Here is a 20,653-nt window from a genome sequence, read left to right on the forward strand (position 1 = left end):
TAGCCATTTGCTACCAGTGAACAACTAAAAAATGTAGAAACTGAATGCAGGTGCATCAGCATGCATGATCTTTAAGGATTATGGTTTTTAAGAAGTGTTAGTATGCTGCAAATCAAGGAGCAGTAATGCAACAGAAGTGGGAAAATAGAATGTATGAAGGCATTTGTTCTTCAGTTTAAAACTCTCATAACACAAAATCAAGAAAAGGTAGTTGCATTTTTTCAACTGTGATTGAAAAATGCATACATGTAAAAAAACAGCAGGCATGTTAGCACATTTCTACAGCATTCAAGATAACAAAAAAGTCGCACACAGTCAATTTCCTGAGGCATATATACACTGGTGAGTAGCAGAACCAGCTCTTTGAAGCAATGATTAGCAGCTTTTGGATTGCAGCCATAGCTCATAGCGAGGGACTACAACATGATAATCCTTACAAAAGCCTAAAATTGACTTACTTTTTTGGCTAGAGCTGTATAACTCCTGTGAATAGCTTGAAACAAGCTGTGAGAGAAATGTATATGCTAGTGAAAAAAAATGCAAAGCATCCTGCTACAGAAGGTGTGTAAGATTACTGTAGCACATATTACTACCATTTTACTACAATGCAGTCGGAATGAACTAGTATAATTAGCTCTGAGATCAATCCATTTCAAAGATCAGAAAAACATCCTCTTAACTCTGATCATATTATTGATTTTGTTTTTGAGTTGATCAAGGTGGATTTCCATGGAAAGGGTAAGGTTATGATTAACGCATATATATGAAAGGATGGGACACATTCAATGTGCTTATTCTGAAAGCCAACAGAGACAAATAACTTGTGTTTGAGCCATAGACTAAAACTAAATCCAAGAAATGCATGATGGTATCCCTCACAAAGTCATATACCCCTGGCAGCTATCATAATGATAACACACTCATGAGAGTCGACCCCAGGACTCAGATACTTGGGGACACGCATAGACAGTAATCTAGCCTTTAACCATCTTATGTCTACAGTAGTGAGGAAATCATTCTGTGTGCAACTTATAAACAAAGATATGGCATCTAGGTCCAAGGAAGTCATTGTTCCACTGTATTCAGCATTCATCAGACCTATCATTGAGTACAATGCCCACTTTGGGATGTACCTAACCAGGCATATCCAACAATTGGAAGGTCCACAGAGGTTTGTCACTAAAAGAACACAGGGTATAAATAAAATGTTCTCTCCATACTGCCTTAAAGCTCTATCCCTGTATTTTGTTTCCTACAGGCTGTTAAGGGGAGATCTATGCCTGGCATATAAGGCATTGTCAAACCCCACCCTCATGGACCTCCTCTTATCCACAAATCAAACGGCACCAGAATTACTCGTTCCAAAGACTTAAACCTTGCCTGTGATATAAATATGTCCTGCTGGAGAGAGAGGTATGTATCACAGAGACTACCCCTTCTCTGGAACAGGCTCCCCATCCACATGAAGGAGACTTCTTCCCTAACCCAATTCAAGTGTAACTAGGACAATTGGATGGGGAACAAGAAATTCATACCTGGTTTTGCACCTATGTATCTAATGGACTCAGGCAAAACGATTCATCACCCAGGCCCCTGCTTTTAAATGTTTAATTTTCAAATCTCTTACTTACATGTATCAAGGATACCAAATCTTTTCAGAGATTTAGGATACTTAGCAAGGCTTAAAAAGGCTCTAGTACACATCTAGGAAACTAAGATTTACAGATAACAAGGACATCAGCATATAGAATGGGATTGAAGTCATGGAGGTCAGAAGCCAATGATTTATAAATATGGTGAACATGACTGGACCTAGGGATGACCTTTGGGGATGTCTGATCTCACAGTAGAGGGAGGATTCTTGTTTGAGAACAAATAAACTTTGAAATGGATAACTTCCAAACCAGGAAAAACTAAAATTCATTGTCACTATTGCCTCTAGGTCAAGAGAAAGGAAGAACCATAAATGAGCTTGGGTGCAATAAAATTAAGTAATAGAAACTGGGAAGATTGTGAGTAATTTAACGCTAAAAGTCTAGATGTTGAACTGTATACTTTATCATTTGATAATTATCTCTGCTAGTTTTTTTCAGGCTATATCTGATCTAAGGTTAATTCGGAGTTATATAAGATGGGCGGATTCATCTGTAAATAAGTCATTTGGGTAGAAAGAAGATCCAGTTTTGTTTTTTGACAGGATATGGAAGAGCTCCTTAAAGAATAAGCTAATTTTCTAATAATTCATTGCATTTAGGTCACATTTTCTTGAGTTAATGAGTGTAAAAGCACTTACTGAAAGAGTAAATGAGCCACAGTCCCAGTAGCATCCCTCTGTACCATGGAAACAGTAAAATAAATAAATAAATAAATGCTAGATCCATTTAATTCTTTCAGATGTCTTATCTCCATCAGTATTGAGGGCTTATGATGTTACTTTGCACACTTTCCTAAAGGAGTTAAGACTTTCCTACCATTGTGTTGTGTGTGTCTTTGCATTAAAAATCACATTGAGTGTGGGCACTAAAGGTGGCATTAAGACGTTACTATACTTAGCCCCGAGGGGCATACCTTACTGTCCATTCTAAAAGTGAAAAATGGAGTGGTAGGCTTTTGTTAGATTTTAAAGTCACCACTGTCATTATACTGTTCCATAGTCTAGATAAATAATTTGTGATGTGACTGCCTATATAAATATTTGCAAGAGAATCTTCAGGACTGGAGGGTCTTCTGGATGGCAGATTTCCCCAGATAACCCATCTAGACCTGTAGACTTGTACTTTTGAAGATAGGGTACTACTTCATACACATCAGTAGCATAAGAGGGGAGATTAAGAATTTCTAATTACAGCTCAGATAATGCAGGACATTCTTGGATTTGTAGAAAATGTTTTATTAAGGTTAGGTTTAGAGCTGTCCAAAATGGAGTATAGCGTAGATAAGTGATTATTAAGCAGTTCCAGTATTCCAACAGTATGATATTCATCTGCACCTTGAACATACTGAGTATCTAAAAATATCTTTGAGAGTCTGATATGTAGCTTCAAACTTTTTCTTCATCACACTCAGACATTCATAAGATTGAAGCATCATGCCAAAATAGTAACTCCAGGCTAAGGCTTGATTGTAATCCAGCAAGACCTAACACCATCTACTAATTTCAGTGACGAAGGAACAACAGCCCTTCTTCCTGTTCTTCAACTATAAGTATAACAGCTGCCATAAATTGTTCTCATAGTCATGTTCCTTACTGCAGCCCTTAGCATCATTGTTTTATACTGCACTGAGGAAAACATTTCTCTTAAGGTGTTATACTGAATGTCATTAGAAGTTTGTATTTGGAAAAATCCCCTGAAGTGATGGAAGTGTTTCAAATAACAAGGGTAACTGTCCTATCCTAGGAGATTTCTGTATATACATTTGTGTTTATTGGTGGGATGGCAACATGAGTGAAGTAGTTAAGTACACAGTAATCTAACAAAGGGTTGTCCACCATCAGAACACTCTTTCCATTATCTGTTGGCATGTGGATACATGAATCCTGTTTGTAGGAATGGAAGTGCAGTGCAGGTTAGAAATGTGATTAAGTATTGGATGGCAGTGAGCAGTGGACCATTGCCAGGTCTCTCAGAACATAAACTATCAAATAATATAAAAGAGGAATGTTATTTCATGTGTTAGAGTAAGAAACACTTTGTTTTTTTTGATTACTTTATAGGTTCATAGGTTGGTACTGGGCTATCTGCATGAAGGCATATATTAGCCCAGCCATGTTGTGTGGTATTCACCGCCCCTTTAGTAGTTCCCTAGACCCTTGTACTAGCAGCTAGTACCCTTGGCCCCTATCTAGTAGTGCTGTTGGTGTGATCCCCGGTATGTTATCCATCCATAAGTATATTAGGCCAATGTAAGTTTAACCCTACCTATGTCTCTTTAGGTGCTATTAAACCCACCTTTTCATGTGAGATAGCAAACACCTGTAAATGAAATGTCAGGTTTTTTTTTGTCCCAGTGTACACATAGTTCTAAACTTCTTTGTTCAAAAATGAGGAACAAATCCAAAAATAGTGAGGGATAAAGACCTGAAATCAGGAGCAGTTTTCAAATATTACTCTAATTTGCTTAGAAAATTAAGAGAACAACAGATTTAGGACCAACATGCATTTTCTGAAGAACAGGAATTATAAAACTTTATCATTATTGACTGACTGCAATCCTCAGTAATTTACCTGGAAATATAAAACGTTATGAAGAGCATGGCAAAATTATAAAATCAAAATCAGGGACAGATGGTGTGCTTTTTAATAAGGAGAAGCCTGTCAGAATAGTATATTCATAGAAGTAAGTGTTGTGTATTCCTGAGACAAAAGCTACCCCTCATGAGGAAAAGCTATGTGTGAGTGAGTTAGCATATTCGTAGAAGTATATGTTGTGTATTCCTGAGACAAAAGCTACCCCTCATGAGGAAAAGCTATGTGTGAGTGAGTTAGCATATTCGTAGAAGTACATGTTGTGTATTCCTGAGACAAAAGCTACCCTTCATGAGGAAAAGCTATGTGTGAGTGACTTAGCATATTCGTAGAAGTATATGTTGTGTATTCCTGAGACAAAAGCTACCCTTCATGAGGAAAAGCTATGTGTGAGTGAGTTAGCATATTCATAGAAGTACATGTTGTGTATTCCTGAGAAAAAAGCTACCCTTCATGAGGAAAAGCTATGTGTGAGTGAGTTAGCATATTCGTAGAAGTACATGTTGTGCATTCCTGAGACAAAAGCTACCCTTCATGAGGAAAAGCTATGTGTGAGTGAGTTAGCATATTCGTAGAAGTACATGTTGTGTATTCCTGAGACAAAAGCTACCCTTCATGAGGAAAAGCTATGTGTGAGTGACTTAGCATATTCGTAGAAGTATATGTTGTGCATTCCTGAGACAAAAGCTACCCCTCATGAGGAAAAGCTATGTGTGAGTGAGTTAGCATATTCGTAGAAGTATATGTTGTGTATTCCTGAGACAAAAGCTACCCTTCATGAGGAAAAGCTATGTGTGAGTGAGTTAGCATATTCATAGAAGTACATGTTGTGTATTCCTGAGAAAAAAGCTACCCTTCATGAGGAAAAGCTATGTGTGAGTGAGTTAGCATATTCGTAGAAGTACATGTTGTGTATTCCTGAGACAAAAGCTACCCTTCATGAGGAAAAGCTATGTGTGAGTGAGTTAGCATATTCGTAGAAGTACATGTTGTGTATTCCTGAGACAAAAGCTACCCTTCATGAGGAAAAGCTATGTGTGAGTGAGTTAGCATATTCGTAGAAGTACATGTTGTGTATTCCTGAGACAAAAGCTACCCTTCATGAGGAAAAGCTATGTGTGAGTGAGTTAGCATATTCGTAGAAGTACATGTTGTGTATTCCTGAGACAAAAGCTACCCTTCATGAGGAAAAGCTATGTGTGAGTGACTTAGCATATTCGTAGAAGTATATGTTGTGTATTCCTGAGACAAAAGCTACCCTTCATGAGGAAAAGCTATGTGTGAGTGACTTAGCATATTCGTAGAAGTATATGTTGTGTATTCCTGAGAAAAAAGCTACCCTTCATGAGGAAAAGCTATGTGTGAGTGAGTTAGCATATTCATAGAAGTACATGTTGTGTATTCCTGAGAAAAAAGCTACCCTTCATGAGGAAAAGCTATGTGTGAGTGAGTTAGCATATTCGTAGAAGTACATGTTGTGCATTCCTGAGACAAAAGCTACCCTTCATGAGGAAAAGCTATGTGTGAGTGAGTTAGTATATTCGTAGAAGTACATGTTGTGTATTCCTGAGACAAAAGCTACCCTTCATGAGGAAAAGCTATGTGTGAGTGAGTTAGCATATTCGTAGAGTATATGTTGTGCATTCCTGGGACAAAAGCTACCCCTCCTGAGGAAAAGCTATGTGTGACTGAGTTACCTAAAACTCATAAATTTGGATGAGTGAATATTATGATATCTCTCTGTAGCATGTGTAAGGTTTGTAAAGCAGCCATGAGGCTCCCCATTGTAATTGCAAAACCTTTAATAATGAGTCCCAGAATTATGATTAAAAATCAGCAAAACTGGAACAGAACAGGAACAGAACAGGAACAGAACAGGAAATGTTGGCAGTCACTGTTCTCCTTTAAAGTTATTTTCTGCAGGAGGACATGTACCTTCTACCACCACCATGTATTGGGGAAGGGATATATATCCCCCACAGCCCCACTCATTTTATATAGATATACTAACTGAGATAACCATACCTCAGAGAAAAGGGAATTTTACAGGACACAGTAATCTCGGGCTTGGTACATACAAGTTCCCATTTTCACACATCCAGTCTTGTTATTTATGAACTTTCACTTACAGCATTTAGAATTTGAAACAGGTACTCAGACATTATTTTATCCATTTCATTCTGTTTCTGAGTGCTTGACCTGCCTAGGGGGAAAGTTGTATTTATTTATTTTTCTTGGTTAGTCACATAGTCCAAGGTTGCTCCACTTTTTTACAGCATTGGCCAAGGTTGGGTTGTTGTAATTCTCCTTTCTTAGACATCCTTTTGCAGAAATGAATTTCAGTTATTTTATTGCTCTTAAATTAAACTAATTTTACAGTCACTACTGCAACCTAAATTTTAAATATCAGAGCACCTTGTGCTGAGCAGCCAAAGATTAAGGTTACATAACCAGAGGGTCACAAGATGAAGTGTAAACATTTACCAAATAATTAGACATGTAACATGAAATTTGTTCTGGGCTGAATGCTCAAACTAAAAGTATCATAGATCCGCAGAACTACAAAAGGTGACACTGGTATGAAGAACATGAAATTGTTTCCTACAAATTCACTAGTTCTTCATTTCAGGACTTCCATAAGATATTAGCTCACTTAATACTCTAATATGTAGAAGCCCCTTAAACACATCCCAGAATTACGGGGGTGACGGTCATCATTAAACTGACATACAGAAATAACTTGCTGAACAAAGGGTGGAAGAACACTTTAGAACTCCAAATGCCTGATATAGTAGGGTGGACATTGCCAGTATAAGAGTGGAAGAAGGTCCAAGGGAGGAAACTGACCCATTAAAACCATATGATCAGAATAGAAAAACACAGATTTTAAACTCCATGATATCTTTGGCTACAAAACAGTTATCATTTTGGCCATAGGAAAAAGAAACACTTGGTTCTATCAGAAACATATTTCAAGTTCAGAAACACAAAAATTTTGACAGAAGCAAAATGTGGAGGTAGGTGGTGGTGGTGGTGGTGGGGTTCTATGAGAACTAGTATGATTGGCTGAAGCACTACACATGACATATTTCCTTATAAAGGTCAGTGCCCTACAGCCTCTGTCTTGCATGTAATTTATGAGTGGTTGACTTTGCTTGGCTCCCAGTTACATGTGCAGGTAGATGGTAGTAAGGGTAAAGGCACAGTGTGGTCATGTGTAGGTGGATGGTAATAAGGGTAACGGCACATTGTGGTCATGTGTAGGTAGATGGTAATAAGGGTAAGGGCACATTGTGGTCATGTGTAGGTAGATGGTAGTAAGGGTAAGGGCACATTGTGGTCATGTGTAGGTAGATGGTAATAAGGGTAACGGCACATTGCGGTCATGTGTAGGTGGATGGTAATAAGGGTAACGGCACATTGCGGTCATGTGTAGGTAGATGGTAATAAGGGTAAGGGCACATTGTGGTCATGTGTAGGTAGATGGTAATAAGGGTAAGGGCACATTGTGGTCATGTGTAGGTAGATGGTAGTAAGGGTAAGGGCACATTGCGGTCATGTGTAGGTAGATGGTAGTAAGGGTAAGGGCACATTGTGGTCATGTGTAGGTAGATGGTAATAAGGGTAAGGGCACATTGCGGTCATGTGTAGGTAGATGGTAATAAGGGTAAGGGCACATTGCGGTCATGTGTAGGTAGATGGTAGTAAGGGTAAGGGCACATTGTGGTCATGTGTAGGTAGATGGTAGTAAGGGTAAGGGCACATTGTGGTCATGTGTAGGTAGATGGTAGTAAGGGTAAGGGCACATTGCGGTCATGTGATGGTAGTAAGGGTAAGGGCACATTGCGGTCATGTGTAGGTAGATGGTAATAAGGGTAAGGGCACATTGCGGTCATGTGTAAGTAGATGGTAATAAGGGTAAGGGCACATTGTGGTCATGTGTAGGTAGATGGTAATAAGGGTAAGGGCACATTGTGGTCATGTGTAGGTAGATGGTAGTAAGGGTAAGGGCACATTGTGGTCATGTGTAGGTAGATGGTAATAAGGGTAAGGGCACATTGTGGTCATGTGTAGGTAGATGGTAATAAGGGTAAGGGCACATTGTGGTCATGTGTAGGTGGATGGTAATAAGGGTAAGGGCACATTGCGGTCATGTGTAGGTAGATGGTAATAAGGGTAAGGGCACATTGCGGTCATGTGTAGGTAGATGGTAATAAGGGTAAGGGCACATTGTGGTCATGTGTAGGTAGATGGTAATAAGGGTAAGGGCACATTGTGGTCATGTGTAGGTAGATGGTAATAAGGGTAAGGGCACATTGCGGTCATGTGTAGGTAGATGGTTGTAAGGGTAAGGGCACATTGTGGTCATGTGTAGGTAGATGGTAATAAGGGTAAGGGTACATTGTGGTCCCTCACCAGAACCCTTGCTAAAGCCTCATTACCAAAAGGGACAAATATCTATAAGACTGGGGTACCCGAACAAAATAAAAGTCACTTCTTGCTTTTCTGTAGAGGAATGATCTGAGCTTACTACATGCAAATACCCTAAACAAGAAAGTTTAAAATGCTTAGCTAGGGAAAATGAGTGTTCTAAAGGTAAGTACATATAGAGAACCACATGTAGTACAGCTTAGCTTACTTTACTGGAGAGCACATAACATTAATATTAAGACTTAATACTTTCAACCATGCCCCAGTAAGGACCACAAATTAATTTCCAAGTCGAAGGAGTAGGCTAAAACACCTAGCCTGACTGGTGCTCATCTAGGCATCTGTCATCCATTCCTAAGCTGACTTTTCACAATTAATAAAATGCCACAAAGATCTGAAGATGAGTACCAAAAAAGAGCATAAAACATGCTAACCAAACAACTGAAATGCAGCAGGTTCAATTTGATTATGTAAAGTATAAGCTATGAAATAAGGAGCTTGTTTTTTTTTTTTTTTCAGTTTCTCCAAATGTTTAGGGTTTATATTACTGTGTCAGGAGTGGACTCCATTCCTAAGTCAGTGTATATATAATAAAAGTTCTTTTTTAATAAACCCTATTGCTCCTACTAATGTTGGAACTATCTAGGTGTCTTTATTGCACCTTGTTCTAGTTCCTGTAGAAATATCCTGATATTTTATAACTCTTGTCAGTCTACAGGACATTGTTATCATACGGTATAGCTATTTCGGTGATTAATGCTAGTTTTGCCTTTAAGTACAATATTTGGTTTTCATGATTCTACTTTCTTGACTGTTCAAACTGGCTGATATTTTTTGATCAGTACTTCTAAAGTCAGGGTATGATTAAAGTTCATGAAATTAACATTGTTGCAGTCTTTGATGTTAGTCAAAAATGCTCTTTACATCACAGAAAATGTAGTCAGAATCGATTCCTTCTGTAATTCATAAGAAATTGCATATATTGGCAGCATATCTAAGTATGACTGCAGATTCATTTTTATGAGTGTATGTAGTCCACTATCCTGGGACACCATTAGTAGCCTTTCATCTTTTGGTTTCAATTCACTATTCCTACATTAAACCTTGATCGAAATGAGTAGGCTTCCAAGGTGGTGGGGTATGTGATGCACCAGTCCAAATCTGCCATTAAAACAGTGGTAGGACAAAATATATTAGATCATTTAGTGATCTGAAGAGTGGAAAATAGCAACATCAACCAGTCCTAAACAGAAACTGTAATACCACATGGGGAAGCCAAGTTACGGAGAAGAGCTAGATTTTCAAATATGTGCAAAATTAACACTTATATGAAAAATCAATTAGTTGTACTAACAACTGAGAACCACAAGTGAACTCTTAGCATCTAAAGAAAAATTTTCATATAATAGTAAAATGCATTAAAACATAATTTCTAAAGCCACCTGATCTTAAAACTGATAAATTCACAAGGATTCAAAATGGCTATCCATATGGTAGAGATGCATCCAAAGATTCACGTTGATTTAACACGTTCACTAAAGTCCTCAATAAAAGCTGAAATATTGCAGTGAAAGAGGATGCTGGTCAACTGAAAAAGTTTTCAATGAGTCTGAAATATTAGTTAAAGAATACATCAGTCAATTGAAAATACATGTAAAACCAAACCTCGCATACCAAGTTTATTCCTCATCCAATGAAAGCAAAGTATAGGAACAGATTTCTCTATTTCAAAACAACAATAAACATGAAACATATTTCCTGTGTGTTATACAGTTCCTGAATGAATCATCCAAATCCCCAAGTAGAAAACGTCAGTGCAGCTTTTGGTAGACAACTACGCCTGCTGCAATACCCTGGAGAGCGGAGTGATGTACCTTCACAACAGAAATCCACAGTAGTGCAGAAGTATGAAGTAAAAAAATCATAAGAGATCAGCCATCTGAAAAAGTAAGTGTCACAACATTGAGCCCCTCACAAAATAAAAAGTAAGATGTTCCCAATGGTAGATGGAACGTAGCAGAAACCATCAATGGCAGGGCCAGACAGAAGCGACAGCAGTAATGCAGGTAATCTGGTACTCATAAGCCATGCCATGCCATCTTGCTAATGATGACCACAGAAAAACTAGCACAAGTCTAAATGTGAAAGGTCCAGAAAGAAATATTGGTATGTGGGCAAAAGACAGAGGTCAGAGCAGTGAAGCTCAGCCACTGGTGATCAGTAAGGTTCCAACATACACTTAAATCGGACCATATGCCAACAACAGTGTTTATGTAAAGCAGGATCAAGCACCACCCCATGCCTGTTTGTTTAGTTAGAAAATCAAGCATGTCATCTCAAAATCTTTGGGCAAAGATGTGAGTCCCATAATATAAAACTAGCTTTAACTTAGATGGATAGCAGTGACGTTGATTTAATTTTTTGTCCCCAGTACACTTTAATCTGTGGCCACCAGTCTTAACTTTTCTCATCCAGTTGTTTAGGAAAGTCATTACCAATTCTAATCTTAGGTATTGTTTTATGCTGCCCACAACACCTTTACTTTCTGGAGACAGGAAAGAAATTTCACTATTACAGGCCATGGTCAAAAGACAGAGGTGGTGGTAAGGAGTGTTTCATTCATCCCACTATTAGTTTAATGGAAGGGTCCAAGGACAGCACCATGGAGACCCAGGTCTGTAGAATGTATAGCATACATTTTAGTTCTGTTCCTTTTTGTAATCCTAATGGCCTGATATTGTTTCACTGACTGCAGCTTCCTTGGTCATCACCCCTTTCATTAATATATTGCCTAAGATCACAAAGATGAGCTATTTGGTGTTTATACTCTGACTCTCTGCTTTTCATAATGTCAAGTATGTTATTATAATTGCATAGTGGACTGTGAGATCTCCTATAACCATGACTGTTGTCTTAATTTACTCAGGTTGGGTCTGCAATTTTGCTTAGAAAGAGTCCCAGATAGAGACAGAATGATTAACAAAACTGATGAGTTAACTGAGGAAGGTATAGCTTCAGCCATTGCATTGGCACATGCACCAACAGCAGGAGTTGTTTAGGTAAATGCAGTACATGTTGAGGTGACAGGCAAATAGGTTCATAGGTAATTACTAAGCTAGCTGCCCTTATGGGCCATTTTAAGTCTAGCTAATTTCCCTTTTTCTGCTTGAATTAACTTATCCCATTTGGCTAGAGACTATCCTTACCCATCCCACGGTCGAGAGTTAAATATGACTACTTCTGGGAATAAATGGGTCATACCATAGATAATTTGAGGGGACCCATACATGGGATAAAGCATTTAGGAGCTGCAAATGTCCATTGGTAGTGCAGGAGGCAGTCCTAGGGTAAATTTTGTGTTCTGCATCCATAGATCCAAGTTAAGCGTGACTATGGACAGGAATGATCTTTGTTTTATGTAGATGGGGAGTCTGTTCCACAGCAGCAGTATTCTCTTTGAGATATACCTGTACCTCCAAATCATTGTATTGAAGTTGGAGAAGAAGTTTAGATCTCCAGACTGACTACTTCTGATGCCATTTGACTTGGTGATGTGCAGTAAATCCATCAGTATTGGGTCAGAGAATGCCTTGTATGCCAAACACAGATCACCTTTTAGCAATCTGTAGGATACCATGTGTAGTAACATGGCTTTGAGATGATCCATGTAGGACAGGTTGTTTAGGCTTGTATCTTTTAAGTAAGGAATTTCTGAGGTGTTCCAGTTCTTTGTGTGTCTGGACCAATACCTGCAAAAGGGGGCCTTATGCTCAATGATTGGCCTAATGAGGGCTGAGTAAAGGGGAACAATGACATCCCTAGATCTAGACACGATCCCTTTGTTTATAAGCAGTGCAGTATCAAAGGACTATCTTACAACAATGGACACATGTTGGTCAAAAGCTAGGTCACTGTCCACATAAGCTGCAAAATCTCAAACAACTGGCCAACTCTTAGGAGCATATTGTCAATGTGGTAGTTTCATAGGTCGATGACTTCTCAAAGGATACAATAGTGTATTTTTTTGGCATTTAGTTTCAGTCCATGATTTTGGCATCAGTTATTTATTTGGGACATATCTTCCTGAAGGATGGCTAAGTCATTTGTGGATTTAATGACTGCTCCTAGCTTGCAGTCATCTGCAAACTTAGTCAGACAAAGCCCTTTGCTTTCAGAAAAGTGGATGCCAAATAGGAGATGTCACACCACAGAACCCTAGGGGACTCCACTGTTGACTGGTCTCTTTGTGTCAGTAACTTCCCCTGTTTTGATTTCCTGTGTCCTATCTGTCCTATTTAAATGTACTTCGTACTTCTCCAGTTTTAACTTGGTTTTACCTTATGTTTCTTTTTTTTGGTGGCATAAATGTATTACTTTAAGAGAATTATTGATGAAGAAACATATTAAATAAACCTCAGTATAATATTAAAATGGTAATTCATAGTTCAGAGAAATAAAGAGCATTTCACATCATCACAAGTAAGGCAGTAGTCAAAATGGCTTAATAAATGTCACTGTTTATTGACTTGTATTCCACTGACAAATTCATCCAGAAGGTTCTAACTTGGATAGACAAAAACCTACAGTTTTGACAATGTGCAATGGATTACTTAATAAAAAGAGATCAAAGGAGTATTAGACTAGCTGTCTTTTGTAGGCAGAACACATTTATGTTGACGCTTGTACTTTTAGAAATTGTGATGTTTAGTTTGTTAGTCAGGAGTGAATGAGTGATGATACTTTGCAGCTTGTGTAGCTTCTAGTTGACGTATAAAGTGTTTTTTTTGCCTCACATTTGTTCACTGTCTGCCAGTACAGATGTCTTATTAGACATGTTGGGCACCACACTGCTGTAAAGCAGTAAAATATAATGATTTAGCTGTGCCATTAAAGTTTTTCTTTGCAGAGTAATATTAATTAGCCTGAATTCTATGTGTATAACTATTACAAGTTAAATTTCTGGTTCTGAATGTGTTACATGCCATAATTTGAGGTGCATTTTAAAAGGAGATTCCTTCTGTTGCACTAGTGAATTTGTCTGATTCCTCTGAAGTGCATTTAAAGATTCTGTGTCATCCTTCACTTTTCTCCATGAATGGTTTGTTTGTCTTTTCGGCTTTTCCCGATTAGGGGTCGCCACAGTGGAACTCCGGTCCACTAATGATTGGCAGTACATTTTTAAGGTGCCGAGTTGCCAGACCAACGCCCAACCTTTAGTGAAGGCACGCCCATTCACGCATGTCTTTCGGAAGCCAGTCGACTGTGGGGAGGACATACAGACTCCACACAGAAGGCACTCCAGCCGAGAATCGAACAAGAGAACCTCTTGCTGTGAGGCAACAATGCTACAGCTGTACCACCGCGGCTTTTTTATCCATGAATGTTAAAATCCTTAAATATAATATATAATTATCTTGTTCTCCTTACTTATATTAAAGCAAGCCGCTTATGTGGAAAACCAACTTGGTGTCAGAAGTGAGCAATAAATAAATTAAGCATAGCAAATAATGTGACTCAGCTGTACATATATACATATGTGTCAACCTGACAAAGAATTCTTGTTAACGTAACAGACTGCAGGGAATGAAGCATAACATAGCATACTGATGGAGGACTGTGTATCCATTTTTTCGTACTGAATAATGCTGTGAATTTCAATAGCATCTGCTTGTCTTTTCTGAACAGCTTTAACCAACATATAAATATTCAGGGTTTGCTGGATTTTACTACTTGAGCAGGATTTTCAATGTATATGGCACACGGTTATTGCACTGCATTCATAAACAGGCAACTGTGCTCAAAACACTGCTCTATATATTTTTAAAACATTCTTAATGTTAGTCTATTTGTTGTAGAAATAAAGCAACACAGCACATTGCGTAGTACAAGGGTATCATACACTACAGGGTAGTGGGCATGTGTGATTGAGTGGTAGGAGATGGAACACCTAAGTTAATATGGATTAAGAGAATAAACCTGGCAAATGCTAATTTCATCCAAGGTAAAACAAGTGCATTTGAAGAAGAGTGAGATGAAAAGTTCTAGCAAGTAACTTAAAGGAGGTGGAAAGAAAATGAGAGGAACACACACACACACACACACACACACACACACACACACACAGACAGCCACACACAGACACACAGACACACACACACACACACACACACACACACACACACACACACACACACACACACACACACACACACACACACACACACACACACACACACACAGACACACACATACACACACACACACACACACACACACACACACACACACACACACACACAACACAACACACACACACACACACACACACACACACACACACACACACACACACACACACACACACACACACACACACACACACACACATACTCTCTACCTTGAAGTGTTGTTGTACTAAGTGGCAACTGGCTAACTAAAGTTTTGTTTTACAAGCCCCATGAGTGTGAGCCGGCATTTGTATGATGAGAGCCTTGGCTTCTGTGTGCACATCTACTTGGGAGCTTTCATGCTGGGACAGGACTCTGGATGCTGGCTTAGTGATATGTAGGCATGTACAGCTTTTATTAAAATTGTTTTGTAAATATAGCCTAATGGAAACTGAGATGTAGGTTACTAGTTATGACTAAAATTATTTAATATTTGAGTCACAATGATCAGTAACTTCAATCCTGACTAAACAGCTTTACTGTCACTGGCATAATAACACCAAAAGTAACAAGTTTACTCACATGGCATATAAACATCACAATTCTGTAATGTTTGATGATTCTTATAAACATCACAATTCTGTAATGTTTGATGATTTTTTCTTTAATATATTGTGCAAATGTACCATTAAGCAACTACAGAGTCTTCCTTATTACTTTTTATTCATGTTACCAATACAGCTTTATCTTTTCAAATCATTGATGCAACACTTTCTGAGCTTAAATGGCTTCAGAGGAAGTCTTTCTTGAGCAAAAAAAATTGTGCTTTTATTTGTGTTGCATCCTCTATATGTTGTACTTTACTTTATTTTGAGTGAGATATAACTGGCTTAAATGCATTCTACCTTTGGCTTCTTTTACTAATATAATTGTTTCTAGGTCTTGGAAAGTTGTATTTTTGTGAATCTCTGAAAATGGCATTGTATGGCCCTAGTCTTAGCATTTTAAGTAAGCCGAAATCAGTATAGAATAATACTTGTTTTTGAGTGCTTTATAAGGTATGTGTTAGAAAAATTATGGCTTACTATTTTAATTTCTTCCTTATTTTATGTACATTGGGTACCTACTAAGAAGAATGCATTCGCTGGTATTCAGTATTCACTTATGACTTTTTTATATTCCTGAAATAAGAGTTGTGATATTTATGCCCAATAAATCTTGATATAATTATTTTTATTTAAAACTGAACATGTCCGCCTTTTTTCTTAAGTGATGTTATTGGTTTTACTAGTGGCATACTGGATTACTTGTGCAAAGTTCAGACAGTGCACAATTAGAAATGATATACAGTGCAGGATGAAACCAAGCATAAATGCAGTCTTAACATTCAAAATAGCTTCATTCTATGGTAAATGTTGGTATGCATTTGTTTTTATAGTAAAAGGCTGACCTCCAAAGGAGGTGGAATAAAAGACAATTCCCATCGAAAGAGTGATATAAAACAACAAAGCATATTATGAATAACAAGGTAGATGTGCAATGGAAGTGAAATGGCTTGCATTTGGCAAGTAAAAAGTGAAAACAAAAGAAGAACTAAGAAAAGAAAATTATGAAGTGTCATAATAATTCCTGCAAATTTAGATGGAAAGCAGTAACAGTTACAAACGTAGGTAAAAAGATGTCTAAAGGAAAACGGAACAATATAGCCCTCAGGAGCTGCCAGACATTATATTTTATTTGTGTTTGTTCGTTTGTTCTTTAATCATGTAAGCAATCATGCCATGTGCCTATTTGTACATTTGGTGGAGGCATAGTAAATACTTTCAGTGTCATAAAAAGATAAGTGAACTGTTGACCTTTCAAAGAGATATGAAATATAAAACAATATTGTGCAAAGGCAGTACATACAACTAGTTATACAAATTTTTACAGCAGTAATGCACATGGATTATATACTTCACAGAGTGTGCATTGGGATTATAGTAAGATAAATCAGATATAACATTCTTCAAAGAACCACATAAAAGAATGCCAAAAATTAAATAGAGATTATATCAAGGAGTTAGTCTGGTGGTCTGAAGGAAATCTAGATGCAACGACTTTATAAGCAATTGAATTGCAAAATCACTAATGTAGAAAAATATGTATTGAATAATAAAACAAGAAACAAAAACATTTGAATGAAAATAAAAGTAGTTATGAAAACAGACAAAATGATGTTACTGAAACAATAAAAGCAGGGGGTGTATAGCTTACTATTGAAATTCCGAAACTGCATTCATCGACCGGTCACAATGGTTGACCCGAAATGCTGAATTTGGAACTTGAAAACAGCATCCATGGTGAAAATGAATACATCGTCATCTGTAGTTCGATGTAGTCGCATAGCAACAGGTGACATCAGTCACCCATTGCTATGCACCTTAACGTACCATTACACTCTACAGTCAATGGTACGTTAATTGTACCTGTTCTCCCCACACCTCCTGCAAATTAAACACACCAACTCTGATATCACACTACAGTGAGGAAATGGGACATTTAATAGTAAACCTATATATATATATATATATATATATATATATTTTTTTTTAGGTTTTTGTTGACCATTAAGCTTAGTTTCAAGGGATCAAAAATTAAAATAGAACTAAAACACCAAGTTTGAAAAAAATCAAACTTCTAACAAAAATGCTTAGGAATCAAAAAAAGTGTGACCACTGTTGTATAAACTATGGCACACTTTAATATATTATAATTGTTAGGCATTTTTGTACTTCTAGAAACAGGACTTCATCAAACTTCATCAAAACCATTATTTTCATAGGAGAACCAAGGTGGTTTTCATACCGAGTAGGGATATTTTGGGCACTACACAGAAGAAATTCTCTACAAGTTTTGCAATAATACTGTAGGATCTTTCTCATTTAACATAAAATATTCCCAGCTTAAACATATATAGCTGGGATCATGGTTTAACATCCAAAGGATGACATCCCAGTCACTTATACTAAACTACAGTAATATGAAGCTATTTTGAATGTTAAGACTGCATTTATGCTTGGTTTCATCCTGCACTGTATATCATTTCTAATTCTGCACTGTCTGAACTTTGCACAAGTAATCCAGTATGCCCCTAGTAAAACCAATAACATCACTTAAGAAAAAAGGCAGACATCTTCAGTTTTAAATAAACATAATTATATCAAGATTTATTGGGCATAAATATCACAACTCCCTTAATAGTAGTCTAGGATCAGCCAAGCTCTTGATGTGGGCATACAACTCAATGCCTTCTGATATTTCTGGCATCAAAAGTGAATGTATTATTTCTGGGTGGAGGCGAGGTGGTGACTTCCCCCGTGCATAGACAGATGTGTGCACATCTGTGTGGTTCATTTACAGTTTCAGCTACCATCTCAAGTCTGAAATGCTGAACTACTATCTACATTTAAATCTAGGTTGATGATTACATGGGAGATAAGAAATTTATGGTTGGACAAAAAGATGGTCTTCAGATGGTTCAGATATACATGAAGTTTATAAAACTATGAAACCATGGGATATTGCTTAGTAGGATTTTTATTTCTCATTCAGCATGAAATGGGTTTTTTGAACAGTAAACCTCTAATCTCATCCTTAAAAGATGCCATCAAGATACTACAGATTTAGAAATGCAAAGATATTGAACGTGTTCCACAATATGATATTTCAGCCTGAAATACAAGCATTTATTTTCTTTTTGTGTATCTGTAATATTGTGGAATGTGGAAGAACATTGGCTATGTTTTTTAGTTTTCTGAATAGGTTATAGGCTTTTTTTCATATGTACCTCTTCATTTACAGCATGGATGCATCATTTAACATTGTTCATTTTGGGTTTAATAAAATATGATCCCAGTATTTCAATGTATGTATTTACTTATGTTTATTTAACAGAGCTGGACACAGATCAAAACTAACCAATTTCAGGCCCAGCCTGGGCTGCATTGACACAGCAAAAAGAAGTTTCCAGAAGCAAATGAGAATCAAATTTATTATATATTACTTTAAAATACATATACAATACTGTACTTGCTATAATAAAAACATTAATATGATACAACAGATGGGATGAATGTAAAAAAGTATATGGTAGAGTAAATTAAGAATATTTATTTTATTTGTTTATTTATTTCACATTTGTTAAACGGGTTGGTCCAGCTGGGTAAGAATTTATCCTTTTTCATTGGAGACCCGAGGGGAAAAGCCCCAAACAGACGTACAAATACATACAAATAGAGACAAATTAACAATATTAAAGAGCAAAACAATCTTATGGCTACAATGGATAAGAAAAACATAATGTAATATGTACATATTTCCAGGCTACTGACCATGTTGTGAGAGCAGCTTGCTAGAAGGAGGGCTGAAGCAATTGCTTTGGCTTTATTTAGCCAGGTATGCTTTTTATAGCGTCTGAGTCTGGTGCAGGTGGAGAGGTCTTTTATGCTGATTTGTAGCCCTTGCTAGTGTTTGTGGGTTAGAAAGGATAAGCTGCAGTCAATACAGTGAAGCTTTGTTTTGAAGGAGTGTAGTTGCAGTCCTGACTAGAAACAGTTTCTGAGGTTCTAGGAAGGAGAAAGTCATGTGAGTTTAGCAGAGAGTGATGAGGCGGTTTCTCGAAGAAACAGTTTGAATATAAGGGAAGCAACTAAGAGGTCATCCCTGTATATAATTTGGAGCTACACTGCCTTTTAAATAGCACTAATCTGAGTACATTCAGCACATCATTTTTCCTGCTATAAGATTCACACTCAAGAGCCAGGCAATAAATATGCTTTAGATGTTTATCATAACAATAGACCTAAGAGAAGGTCTCTCATGGATGTGATTTATAGTGCTGTTTCCATACGATTCACACTCAAGAGCCAGGCAGTAAATATGCTTTAGATGTTTCCCATAACAATAGACCTAAGAGAAGGTCTCTCACGGATGTGATTTATAGTCCTGTTTCCATAAGATTCACACTCAAGAGCCAGGCAGTAAATATGCTTTAGATGTTTCCCATAACAATAGACCTAAGAGAAGGTCTCTCATGGATGTGATTTATAGTCCTGTTTCCATAAGATTCACACTCAAGAGCCAGGCAGTAAATAGGCTTTAGATGTTTACCATAACAATAGACCTAAGAGAAGGTCTCTCGTGGATGTGATTTATAGTCCTGTTTCCATAAGATTGACACTCAAGAGCCAGGCAATAAATATGCTTTAGATGTTTACCATAACAATAGACCTAAGAGAAGGTCTCTCGTGGATGTGATTTATAGTCCTGTTTCCAAAAGATTCACACTTAAGAGCCAGGCAGTAAATATGCTTTAGATGTTTCCCATAACAATAAACCTAAGAGAAGGTCTCTCATGGATGTGATTTATAGTCCTGTTTCCATAAGATTCACACTCAAGAGCCAGACAGTAAATGTTGTTGTTGTTGTGTCTTTTGGCTTTTCCCGGTTAGGGGTCACCACAGCGGAACTCCGGTCTGCTAATGGTTGGCAGTAGATTTTTACATATCGAGTTGCCAGCCCTGACACACAACCTTCAATGAAGATACACCCATTCACGCATGTCTCCACACAGAAGACGCTTTAGCTGAGAATCGAACAGGACAACATCTTACTGTGAGGCGACAATGCTACCGCAGCACCACCACCGCAGTATAAGAGCCAAGGCAGTAAATATGCTTTAGATGTTTACCATAACAATAGACCTAAGAGAAGGTCTCTCTTGGATGTGATTTATAGTCCTGTTTCCGTTTACTCTTCTTCTCCTCT

Source organism: Protopterus annectens, chromosome 14.part0 (genome assembly GCF_019279795.1).
Source record: "Protopterus annectens isolate FY-2018-M chromosome 14.part0, PAN1.0, whole genome shotgun sequence".
Classification (NCBI taxonomy): Eukaryota; Metazoa; Chordata; order Ceratodontiformes; family Protopteridae; genus Protopterus; species Protopterus annectens.